General features: G+C 36.5%; 1 non-coding gene across 1 annotated transcript; it reads right to left on the bottom strand.

The window, feature by feature from the left end:
- Positions 1 to 1,236: 1,236 nt before the first annotated feature.
- On the bottom strand, positions 1,237 to 1,400 carry LOC142441705 (U1 spliceosomal RNA). The gene has a single exon (XR_012783058.1). It is a non-coding gene; the product is annotated as a U1 spliceosomal RNA (small nuclear RNA).
- Positions 1,401 to 13,151: the final 11,751 nt, after the last annotated feature.

Raw genomic sequence — 13,151 nt, 5'->3', positions numbered from 1 at the left:
AACTAAGAATGGAAATATATCATATGATTCAGGAAGATTTCTGCTTAGGAGTGGTGGTGTTAGGTGTGGTCAAGTCAGTTCTAAATCATAACAATCCTATGTACAACAAAACAAAATATTGACTCACCCTGCACCATCCACCCTATGCTGGGTACGTACCCTAAAGAAGTAAGAGACATAACATGAACAGACATATGTACTACTATGTTCTTGACAGCACTGTTCACAATAGGAAAGAGTTGGAAAGAGCCCAAAAGTCAACCAGTAGAAGCAAAGCATATGAAACTTTGATATATACATCCAATAGAATACTATGCATCCTTAAAATACACTGATAAAACTAAAAAGGACCTCAAGATATGAATGAACCTGGAGTGAAGTTTGTCACTCACAAAGGAAACATATTGTTTGAGAACATTACTACAAGGACAAACATCAAGAGAAAGAGAGGCTTCAGTTTTCAGATCATATATTCATTTATCTGCCCTCCCACTCACCATGGTGGTGTATCTGTCTAATGCTTACAATTAATTTATTATTCCCTCATCTGTACATATTAAACATGACTTCTTCAGAGAAGGCCTCAGCTCAACCGGTAGCAGTATTGTTGGTGGTGGGAAACTGGCCAAAATCAAATAATTCCAGTCATAGAATGTTGTCCCGTGGTCACCTGAAATTAATGGCGATCATCGTATTTCGATGACAATTCATGACCTGAGGAGGTAGGTACCTGTCTGTCTCTTAAAAGATGTCGCTTCCTTTTGTGGGTCAACCAAAGAAGCTGTGTCTGTTGCAGGTGAAAAGACTTACTATTACTTACATAGACACCCAAAGGGAAACTGCCCAGATTCCTGTTGCTAATCATGTGTTTCAAAGCAAGTTTCTTTCAGCCCATGGTGATCCAGATTGTGTGCCATCCACTACCTGGATTTTAGATTGTGTCTTTCAAAGGTACAACATTATTCCTCGATCATATTAGAATTATGTCATTTGGGAACTCCACGAAGGAATCCTGGCTTTACATGAAACATGTATATTGCAGATTAAGTGAACTGAACTACTTCTTGTTATGTGATACGTCTTAATGCTGCAAACACAATTTTGCTTTAGTAAATGACCATGATTGAAAGTTTGCCTGTGTCTAACTCTCATTGCTTTCTTAGTCAGTGCTGAGCTTCTTAAGTTTTAAACCTATATAAGTAACAGGATGCATATTTTACTGTAAAACACTTTTTTTGGGGGGAAGCACGAATGCAGTCCCCCACTACCACAAATTCTGCAGTCAAGTTTCCCACATTTGGGGGAATCGCAGGGGTCAGCACATCCCGAGTGCAATGGAGAAGCCTCGCCCTGGGAAAACCCCCTTCGTGATCATGGTGTCTCCCCTGGCAGGTATGTATAAAACACTTTTCTATAGTCCTATATATTTGTGTATATTTTATTTTTTTCAATAGTACTTTAAAATCTAAACTGTTGGTTAGATTAATAATAATATTATTAGAATTACCAAATGTCTCCTGTAGAGTACTTATTTATTTCTCAATAAGCTGATAATGTTGCCTCTAAAGTATATATATATATATATATATATATATATATATATATATATATATATATATATATATATACACACATTGGTGTATATATGTACACACATGGATGGATATTGAGCTTGCACTTAAGCATAAACTCTAATATAAGCACGATTAGTTCTTACTATATGACCCTATTTAGCACTTGTGCTCATAAAACTATCACTGAAGAGATGGATGCTATAGAAAAGTGTGGTCTGAAAAATCAGAGGAAGCTGGCTATCAGAGAGAAGAAATCTGGAGTCTTAAGACAGGGTATTCAAATAAGCCGCCATCTGAGTGAGGCCCTAGCTAAGTCTACACGGAAGGAGCACACCAGCCTATGTGATCCAAAGCTTAGCTTCAATTCCACACAGCTGGTTTTCCGAAGGCTATGACTGTGAAAGCCCCAAATCTGCTTGCAGAGTCCCCATGTGCATTAAGCCCATAATGACTTTCCTCAGACCATTTCCTCCAACTCACTGCCGTGGAGTCATGCCAAGTTATGGTGATGTTCTAGGATATTAGAACTGCCCCTGTGAGTTTCTGAGACTGTAATTGTTTATGGGAGTAGAAAGCTCTACCTTTCACCCCAGAGCAGCTGATGGTTTAGAATTTCATAACTTGCAGATCACAGCCCAATCCAGAACCACTGCACCAAGGCTCCTACGTGATTTTCTGGATGTGAATAACCTTCGCCTGAGACACAGTGCATTGGCAAGGGGGTTGCATCACTTCGTTAAGTTAAAATTTAGCATATTGTCATTTGTTCTCCTTTTGACTGATTTTGAATTTTCTCTAGTTTCTACTATCTTCTGCTTTCTCTTGGATAGAGATTTTTCTGTGTTTTATTTTATTGTCTTTGTTGGGGTTTTATATGGCTTCCTTTGTAGGAAACCCAGGAAAGAAAATCCACAGAGACATTAACCAGATTAATAGGTTCCTTAGTGTTAGGTAGGGGAGGCTGATGAGTGGTTAACAGAGAACTGATAACAATAAGTAAAAGAATGAAGAAAATGTTATAATATTGATTATAGTGATAATTGCACTACTATTAATACTTTAAACAATTGAATTGTACAGTAGGTGAATTATATGACAATAAACCTGTTCAAAAAATAAAGAAATGGAAATAGGAAGTAGGGGAATAAATAGGATACACAATACTTAATCATAGGGATTGCAATCAGTAAACTGAAGCAAAATGTGTATGCATTGTTGCATGGGAAACTGATCTGCTCTCTAAACCTTCACCTAAATCACAATGAGCAGTTCAAAATATGAGAAAAAAGAAAATTCTAAAATAGATGTCAGAACAGATTCAAACTGTTCTTGAATGTGTGATCGTGTGGTAGTTACATGTCAACTTGAAGATATATAGAAGTGTGGGGGTGATATTCAACCTGTCCGTCAATTCACAACCTCTTTGTGGGTGCCTCTTTGTGGGTGTGGCCTTCTCTTTAGGAGGACCCTGGGAACCTCCCTTTCTCTCTCAGCCTTCACCTTCTTGCTGGATGACCCTGACACCTGCCCCTCCAGCTTCTGAGCTCTGTGATACATTAACACTCATTGGATTACAAGACTGTGCATCCACCAACCTGTGATATTCTTGAATTCTGTACAAGTGCTTGTGACTGCATGAGTCTGAAGAGGGACTTATGGACTAGCAATAAATTTATAGACTTGAGCTGGACCGGGCTTGGCTGTTTTCTCAAAGAATAATTACTTCTTGATATAATATATAATATCATATTATATATATTTATATATAATATCATATATTATATATATTGATCTATGTGTAATATATGATATTATATATAATAATTATATATCACTGATATAAATATCACTGAATGTGTTTCTCCAATCAACCCAGCCTAACAAAAATAGCTAAAGTTAAAGGAAGAAGTAATGAAATAAAAGAGCCAAAGAGAAAATTACCAATGACAGCTCAAAAAGACAGAGTATTTTATGACATTAAGTGAAGGTAGAAAACTAAATGGGACAACATGCTCAACATAACTAAAGCTGAGATAACTGAAGAAAAATGAAAGGCTGAGGTTGTAATATTGACTAATTTTAGGGAAAAACTAAGGAATTATGTAGGAAGCAACAAAACAAGATAGGGAGAGTTCAGACACTGCATCAATTATAATTTGTCAACATTCAGCTTTTGGCTATGATAGCATATGATCTAGTGCCCATGGTACTGAAGGAAGATGCCCTAGCTGTACTGGTAGCATTGCTAAACACAAAGCTCCAGGTATTGGAAGAATACCAACACCAACTGAAATGGTTCAACAAGCAGATGCAGTGTGGTGCTCTGTTACCTTTACCAAATAAATTTGGAAAAGGCTCTCTGATGAGACAGGAGGAGAGCCATATCTTGACCTATTCCAAGGAAAGTTGATCCAAAACAAGGTATAAATTAGCTCACAATGTTGATAGTATTACATGAAAATAAAAACTTGAAGATAATTCAAAAACAGTTGCAATAGTACAGCCACAGTGAGGTCTCACAAACTCAAGTCACATGCACAAAAGGAGAGGGAACGAAGAATATCTTGGCTGGCATGAGATGCATGTTGGCCTCAAGTGGAGAAGAATGATCATGCCAAGACGTGCATCATAAGAAAGTATGGGAACCATTGTGAAGAATATGAATCCTACAACCTTACTGGTTTCTATGATCGTGTGGAACTTGCATATAGAAGAAGACAATTATTTTAACAGAGTAAAGGGAAGGTGCATGTTTTAAAAAGGTTGTACACTCTCACTATATTTATTCAGTCTGTCTGCAGAGCAAAGAAGAAGACTCATTATCACCCTGTGATATGCAGATGACATAGCCTTGCTCACTAAAAAGGACGAGGACTTGAGTGCATACTGGTGAATGCACCAAAATCAAAGAATACGACCTTCAAAATAGATTGCACCACAACCTAAAGAAAGTAAACATCCTCAAATAAGCAACAGTGCACTTAATGTATAAAATTGCGAACAAAACTGGTACTTATGTCAAGATTTTAATTTACTTAAGTCCACATTCAACTCCCACGGAAATCAAAGAAACATTCAGGAAATCAAAGAAACATTGCATTGGGAAAAGATGCTGCACGAGATCAAAGCTGTTGCTTTGAAGACTAATGTGCACCTGACACAAGCAAGGGATTTACAATTGCCTCATGGACATGGGAAACATAAACAATGAATAAAAATGGCTGAACAACTGGTGCTCTTGAATCATGACATTAGTGAAGAATATTAAATATTCCATAGAATGCCAGGAAAACTAACACGTTTGTATTATTTTTTTAAGTACAGCAATAATGTTTCATAGTATGAGGATGAGAGACTATGCCTTAAGTTCTTTGGAGAAGTCGTAGGAGGGACCCGTTTCTAGGTCCCATGCTAGGCAAAGTGGAGATCCAGAAGAAAAAAAAAGTTAGATGCCTTACGGGCTTGATTAACACAAGAGCTGCTACAATCATCTAAAATGCAGCATGGACATTGAGGACAGTGCAGGACCTGGTAGTGATCTGTTCTGTTGCACATCCCACTACTATGAATACAAATAGACTTAATGGCCTCTAAAAGAAACATAGTATTTCATACCAATTAAAATGAATGGATATTAGGCAGTAAAAATACTGATGGTTAGGAAAATAATTAATGTTATGTGACTATGAAAGAAAGCTGAAGAATTTTGAAGTTCTGGTTGTGAATGATACATTATCAGAGATATATAGTTACTTTCAATTATTTATGGTCATGACAGTGTTGTTTGGGTCCCATTATAACTCCATTAGCATACTATAAAAATTCTGAGACCTGAGCTATTTCAACTTAATGAATGAAACTCTAAACTTAAATCTGTGAAATCATTGAGAATACATAGGAAAATGCATTAGGAAGTGCATGTTCTCTAAGAATAGTGCTTATCGCTAGAATAATAAAGATATAGGCTGACTATGAACAAAGTAGATTCTAAAACACACAAAATAATTATTTGAAAATAAGATAATCTTTTAGAAAGAAGGTAACTAGAGGTCATTTTAAGGCAGGACTAAGGTAAATGGGGGAAGTTGCCTGTGATAGATAGCCTACAAACTACTTAGCTTCTTCTTTACTCCCCTTATATGGATGACATCCAATTCATAATAAACTAAAGATAACACATAACTTTCTGTAATTTCCAGAGACACATGATTGATTCTATAGCTCTCATTAATAGATATTACCTTGAATAGTTTTTTTAATCATAGCCCATCATGGAAAAATATCCATTCCCTCTTTCACAGAATGAATTGCAATCACCAAACTTTCATCTACTTTTTTTCTAATGAAGCAACATACTAAGATGCATTAAATTATTTAATTAGGATTTCAGAGTTGAACATAGTAGGTCATCTAAACTTTTCTAAGTTAAATGCATAAATAAAATATCGCAGTGAAATGCGCAAAACCCCTGAAATTAGAGAACCCAAAGGAAGAATCTGCTGAACACAGTGAAGCTAAAAGAACTGGAGGGAAAGGAAAAATGAACCTGCCCATCCAACTTTAAGGAACCTATGGGGAAAATATTAAATGATATTGGAGGCAGCAAAAGACAGTTACCATATGAAAAATTGGTCAACATTCCACTATTTCAAGAAGAAGCATATATCTCACTTAATTATTTTTCTTTTTCTTTCTGAGGTCATAATTCCATAAACTGAAAACTGTTCAAGATGAACTTGAATTCACTTATACATTTTTAATTAATGGTTTCTCTTTATAATGTATAGCAAATAAAATGATTCTGCCATTTATTAAAACACAGACTAAAATTAGAAAAAGAAGCATATGAGAATTGATAACACTGAAGGAAGAACTCCAAGTGACCTGAAGGCATTGGAGACACACAACAATCTATGACCTAAAAGAATACCAAATGAGATATTTCAACAAATCAGTGCATCACTGAATGCACTTACTTATAATGCAACATGCAAGGAAACATTGGTTGAAGATAATTCCCCAAAGTTGCACCAGCACACCATCAACAGGGAACGTCCAGAATCTCAAACTAGACTGAAGAGAACATGGAACGCAGGTATCAAAGCTAATGTCAGAAGATTTTTTTGTCTGAAATAGAACACCAGAAAGCTCTTTAATTCTCTTTTACCAACTATGCATACTTTTCTGATCATGTGGCCCATGACACTTTATGATGAAGAATGGGAATTCCAGAGCACTTAATTGTCCTCATGCCAAAATTGAATAGAGATCAAGGGGAAGTTGTAGAAAAAAAGTAAGAATATAGCACATGGTTTAAAATAAGGTAAGTCATGTATCGTGGTTGTATGCTTTCATCCTCTTTATGCAATCTATCGTTGTTGTTGTTAGGTGCCATTCAATCAGTACTGACTCATAGCAACCTTTTGAACAACAGAATGCAATGCAGGAGTGCTGCTCCATCCCCACAATTGTTCTGTGATTGAGCCCATCTTTGCAGCCATGGTGTCAATCCATCTCTTCCTTGAAGACCCTCCTCTCTCCACTGCCCCTGTATATTCCCAAATATGATGTCCTTCTCCCAGGACTGATCTCTCCTAGCAGCGTGGTCAAAATATGTAAAATGAAGTTTCACCATCCATTCTTCCAACGAGTGCACTGGCCACACTCCTTCCAATGCAGATCAGTTCTTAGAGTCCAGGGTTCATTCAATAATCTTCTCCAGCACTACATGTCAATTGCATCTTCAGTTTCTTTATCCAATGCCCAATGTTCACCTTCATATGCAGCAAACGAAAATACTCTGGCTTGAGTTCGGTGCACCATCATCCGCAAAGTTGGTGTTTTTAGGTACCATCAAGTCAGCTCTGACCCATAGCAACCCTATGCACAAGAGAACAAAACACTGAATACTTCTGCACCATCCTCACAATTGTTCCTATGCCTGAGTGCATTGATGCTGCAACTATGTCAATCCATCGTCATGGTCTTGCCCCATCCTCACAATTATGTCCATGCCTGAGCTCATCAATGCAGTCACGGTGTCAATCAATCTCCTTGGGGGCCTTCCTTTTATTCACTGCCTCTCCGCTTTCAGTTTGCTAAGCATGATGCCCTTCTCCAAAGACTGGTCTCTCCTGAAAATTTGTCCAAATTAAATATTACAAAGTATTGCCATCCTTGCCTCTAAGGAGTACACTGGCCTTTTTTGTTCCAATACATATCAGTTTGTTCTTTTAGAAGTTGATGGTACTTTCAATATTTCTCTCCAATCCCACAGTTCAAATGCATCTATTTTTCTATGATCTTCCTTTGTGGATGCCCAACTTTCACAGGCACATGATTCAAGGAAGAATTCCCTGGCTTGCGTCAGGCACACTTTACTCCTCAAGCAAATATCCTTGCTCCTCAATACTCTAAAGTGTTCTTGTGGAGCAGACTTACCTAAGGCAATCCATCTTTTGATCTCTTGACCGCTGCTTCCATGAACATTGATTATTGATCCAAGTAAAACAAAACACTTGACAACTTCAACCTTTTCTCTCATTAACGTGGTGTTACCTATTGGTCCAGTTGTGAGGATTTTGGTTTTTTTTATTTAACATTGAGTTGCAATGCATATTGAAGTCTAAAATCCTTGATTTTTACCAGCAAGTGTTTTAATAACTCATCTCTTTCAGATAGCTAGGTAGATTTTTTACTAAGCCTTCCTCCAATCCTGATGCTGCACTGTTCTTCCTATAAGCCAGTCTCTGATGCTTTGCTCACCATACAGATTGAATTAGTACAGTGGGAGGATACAATCCTGATGACACCTTGCCTGATTTTACACCATATAATATTCCTTTGCTATGTTAGAACAATTGTCTCTCAATCCATGTACAAGTTCTGAATGAAGTGTTCTGGAATTTCCATTCTCCTTAAGGTTATCTACAGTTTATTACTGTGCACACCTTGACATGTCATTGCATAGTCAATGAAAGGCAAGTAAACCTCTTTCTGGTATTCTCTGCTTTGAGCCATGGTTCATTTGACAACAGCATGGATACCCTTTCTTTCACGTCCTCTTCTGCACCCAGATTGGATTCCCAGCAGCTTCCCAGGAATTTGCTGCTGCAAACATTGTTAGATAATTTTCAGCAAAATTTTAAACTTGTGCAATATTAATGATAAAATTCTATAGTTTGAGTGTTGTTGGGTCACCTTTTTTTTGGAATGGACATAAATATGGATCTCTTTCTGTCATTTGATCAAGTAGCTGTCTTCCAAATTCCTAGAATAGCAAGTGAATGCTTCCAGTGCTTCTTCAGTATTCTGAATCATTTCAATGGTACAACTTCAACTCCTGGAAACTTGTTTTTGGCTAATGCACTCAGTACAGTTTGAACTTCCTTCAGCACCATTGGTCTTTTCTCAAATGCTACCTCATGAAATGATGGACTGTTGACTAGTCCTCAAAGTAGCATCCTTGTTCTTAAATATTCTAAAGGATTCTAAAGAGTATTGTAACATCCTTGCTTTTCAATACTCTAAAGACCTCTAGGCATCCAACAACAATGACAAAGAGGTCTTGTGCAACAAGTTTACCTAAGGCAACTCATCTTTTGATCATCTGACAGTTGCTTCCATGAGCATTGATTGTGGATCCAAGCAAGATAAAACCTTTGACAACTTCAACTTTTTCACCATTTATCATGATGTTACCTGGTGGCCCAGAAGTGAAGATTTGGTTCTTCTTTACGTTGAATTGTAATCCATACTGAAGACTACTGAAGGCTGTAATCCTTGATCTTCATCTGAAAGTAATGCAAGTCCTGCACACTTTCAGCAAGGAAGATTGATCATCTGCATATTACAGGTTGTTAATAAGTCTTCATTCAAGCCTGCTGCCACAGTATTCTTCATAGAAGCCAGCTTCTCTGTTTATTTACTCAGCATGCAGATTGAATGATATAATGAGAAAATAGAACCTTGTTGCACATCCTTCCTGAGTTTAAACCATGTGTGTGTCCCCTTGTTCTGTTTGTACAATTGCCTCTTTATCCGTGTAAAAGTTTTTCATAAGCACCATGAAGTGTTCTGGAATTCCAATCTTCTCAAGGTTATCTATAATTTGTTATGATCCCCACAATCAAATGTCTTAGCCAATAAAATACAAATAAACATCTTTGTGGTGGTCGTTGCTTTGAGCCAGGGGCCCTCTGACATAAGCATTGATCTCCCCTGTTCCATGTCCTCTTTTGAGTCTTGCCTGAACCAATGGAAGCTCATGGTCAATGTATTGATGTAAACATTATTGGATGATCTTCAGCAAAATTTTACTCACATCTGATGTCAGTGATACTATTCTACAGTTTTATCATTCTTTTGGGTCACGGTTCTTTAGAATGTGTACATATATGGAACTCCTCCAGGTAATTGGCCAGTGGGTCAGATGTCTTCCAAATGCCCTGGCATAGTCAAGTGGGTGCTTCCAGAGCCTCAGAAGCTTGTTGAAACATTTCAATTGGCATTCCATCAATTTCTGAATTCTTGTGTAACGCTATTGCTTTCAGTGTAACTTGAAGTTCTTCCTTCAGCATCATTGGTTCTTGCTCATATGCTAATTCCTGAAGTGGGGGAAAGTTCATTAATTCTTTCTGGTACAGTGATGCTGTGTATTCTTTCCATCTTCTTTGGATGCTTTCTGCACCATTCAATATTTTGCCTATAGAATATTTCAAGATTGCAACTAAAGTCTTGAATTTTTATTGAGTTGTTTCAGAAGATATGCTATGGTCTTCATTTTCAGTTTTTAACTCTAGGTCTTTTCCCATTCATTATCATTTTGTCTTTTTTTTCTCTCAAGGTGTTCTTTAAATTTTCCTATTCAGCTCTTTGACTTCATCCTTTCATCCACTTGCATTAGTCAGTAATTAATAGCAAGTTTTATTAGTCAGTAATTAAGAGCCTCTTCTTGCATCCACATTGATCTTTTATTTATTCCCTGTCTAGTTTAATGTCCTTTTGCTTCCTTTCAGTATGATGTGCTTGATATCCTCACACAGCTCTTCTGTCATTAGCGTTGAAGGCATCAAATCTTTTCTTGACGTGTTCTTGAAGTTCAGGTGGGATAGACTGAAGGTCATATCTTGGTTCTTGTGGACTTGTTTTCATTTTCTTCAACTTTATCCTGATCTTACATATCAGCAACTGATGATTTGTTCCACAGTCTGTCACTGATCTGATTTTCGCTGCTGATATTGATTTTCTTTAGCAAATTTTCCACACAGTAGTCAATGGGATTTTTTTGTATTTAATCCGGGGAAGTACAGGTGTATTGTGTTGTTGAAAAAAAAAACATATTTGCTATAAATAAGTCAATTGTTTTGCAGAATTCTATTATGTGATCTCCAGCTTCATTCCTCCTACATAGTCCATAATTTCCAACTACTGTTTCTTTTTGGTTCTTACTATTGTATTCTAATTACCAACAATTATCAATGCATATTGATTTCAGGTTTTATCAATTGTTGACTGAAATCTTTGGTAGAATTCTTTCACTTCCTCCACACTAGCATTTGCTTGGTGCATACATTTGAATAATATTTGTATTGATTGGATTTCCTTGAATAGATATAATCCTATGGCAGACAACCTTGTGTTTCATGATTGATTTTGAGGTATCCTTTTTTACAATAAATGCCATATCATTCTTCTTGATTTTCTTTTACCCAGTATACTAACTCATAGGATTTTCTGATTCAAAATGGGCCTTATGGGTTCCCTTTCATTTTTGAACACTACCAAATTTCTTAGATTCATACTTTGCACATTCCAAGTTGTGATCACTACTAATATTTTCAGCAGTGTTTCTTTATTTGATTTGTGTTCCATCAGCAAATAAACACTCTAGTACCATGAGTTTTATCTGACTCATGTCACCATGGTTGACAAAACTCTTTCGTCACATTGAACCAGAGGGACCCATTCTTTGACACCATCTCTGACAATGCTCTGCTTCCATTCATTGGGCCTTAAGTATCTGAGGATGTTTGTAAGCTATGCATAAGGTTTTCAGAGTTTCTCCAACGTGGGTAGTCAATCTTGTCTCTTTGCATGTTGTTAGTGCAGAAGCTCCCCGGCATTTGAAATGTCAGCAACATAGTGTCCAGCATCACAGCAACACACAAGCCATCCCAAAGTGTCTGAGAAGTGGTGGATTCAATCTGTATGCTGAGAAAATATTCAAGTGTCAGAACTATATGAAGAATGAGAAATCAGGACTCTGGAAGACTCTAACAACCTGTAATATGACATAACCTTGCTTTGTGAAATTAAAGAAGTACTGGAGCACTTATTAATGAAGATCAAAGACATGAAATGGGTTACATTTCAACAGACAGAAAATATAAATTTTCACGACTTGTCTATTAAGCAAGATTATCATAAATGAGGAAAATACAGAAGTTGTTAAAGATTTCATTTTACTTGAATCCACAATGAGAACCTCAATCAAAAATCAAAGAACAAAAGGGGAAGTCTGCTAGAAAATATCTTATTAAAATGTTAGAATGCAAAGATTCCACTTTGAGGTGTAAAGTGCTCTTAAACCATACAGTGGTATTTTTTGTCATATCATATGCATATGAAAAACGATATTGCATAAGAAAGAATTACTGGAATGCATGCATTTAAATCTTGGTGAAATTCTTCTCTAGTTTGGAAACAGACAAGTGTGTAAAGAACTATAAAATATTAGTACGATGATACAACTGAGATATTTTAATAGCTTGAAAGAAAAAGAAATTGCATGCAGTGAAATCCATGTATATACAAACTCAAAAGATGCAGCAGTATATTCTAGTTTGGAATTAACAAGGAAGTAAAACTGTGAGCAGGAAGAGTGATTAAAAGGTAAAAAAGCTGAATAGAGTGATAGAAGTTATTTTTTTCAGCATTATGAAAGAAATCTGAAATAAAAATAAATAAGCTATGTATGGTTCTTGTCATTATGAAATCTAAGAAAACCAATAATTAGTGATGAATATTCAGAATCCATAAATCATATACAATCATTTCTAAAATGCTTCAAATATTGCTAAAACTGTAAGCGATTAGAAACACTATATCTGGTAGAAGAAATGCTGCTGTAGTAGTCAATGTGACAAGGTCATCAGTAGTCAATGTGACAAGGTCATCTATGCTTCCTGGGTCTCCTTTCATAGGCCCCTTCCACCAACGGTAACTTTTCCCCAATTAACTAGCATTTCAACTCCTGGATCTGAGTACATTTGACTGATGTTTACTAAGTGTTTGTCAGAAAAGGAGTCATAAAGGAATCCATTTGTCATGCTTCTTTTGAAAAATAGTGGAGTAAAAGCAGCCCCTTAAAAGCTTGAAATACTTTAGAAATCTAAATTTAGAATAAAATTTAACAATAAAAAAATGCTACTTTCTCAAACTTAGCTGACAGACCAAGATCTAAAGGTTAAGTGTAAGTTATGTGTTATCTAAAAGTAGTACCTCTAGCTCTGAGATCCAGGTACAGTGTAAGATATAAAAGCAAAAGTCTTTGATAGATAGCCTATTGCCTCTGGG

This window comes from Tenrec ecaudatus, chromosome 2 (assembly GCF_050624435.1).
Source record: "Tenrec ecaudatus isolate mTenEca1 chromosome 2, mTenEca1.hap1, whole genome shotgun sequence".
NCBI classification, from domain to species: domain Eukaryota; kingdom Metazoa; phylum Chordata; class Mammalia; order Afrosoricida; family Tenrecidae; genus Tenrec; species Tenrec ecaudatus.
The sequence above is the reverse complement of the archived record's forward strand: the minus strand, read 5'-3'. Positions and strand labels throughout refer to the sequence as shown.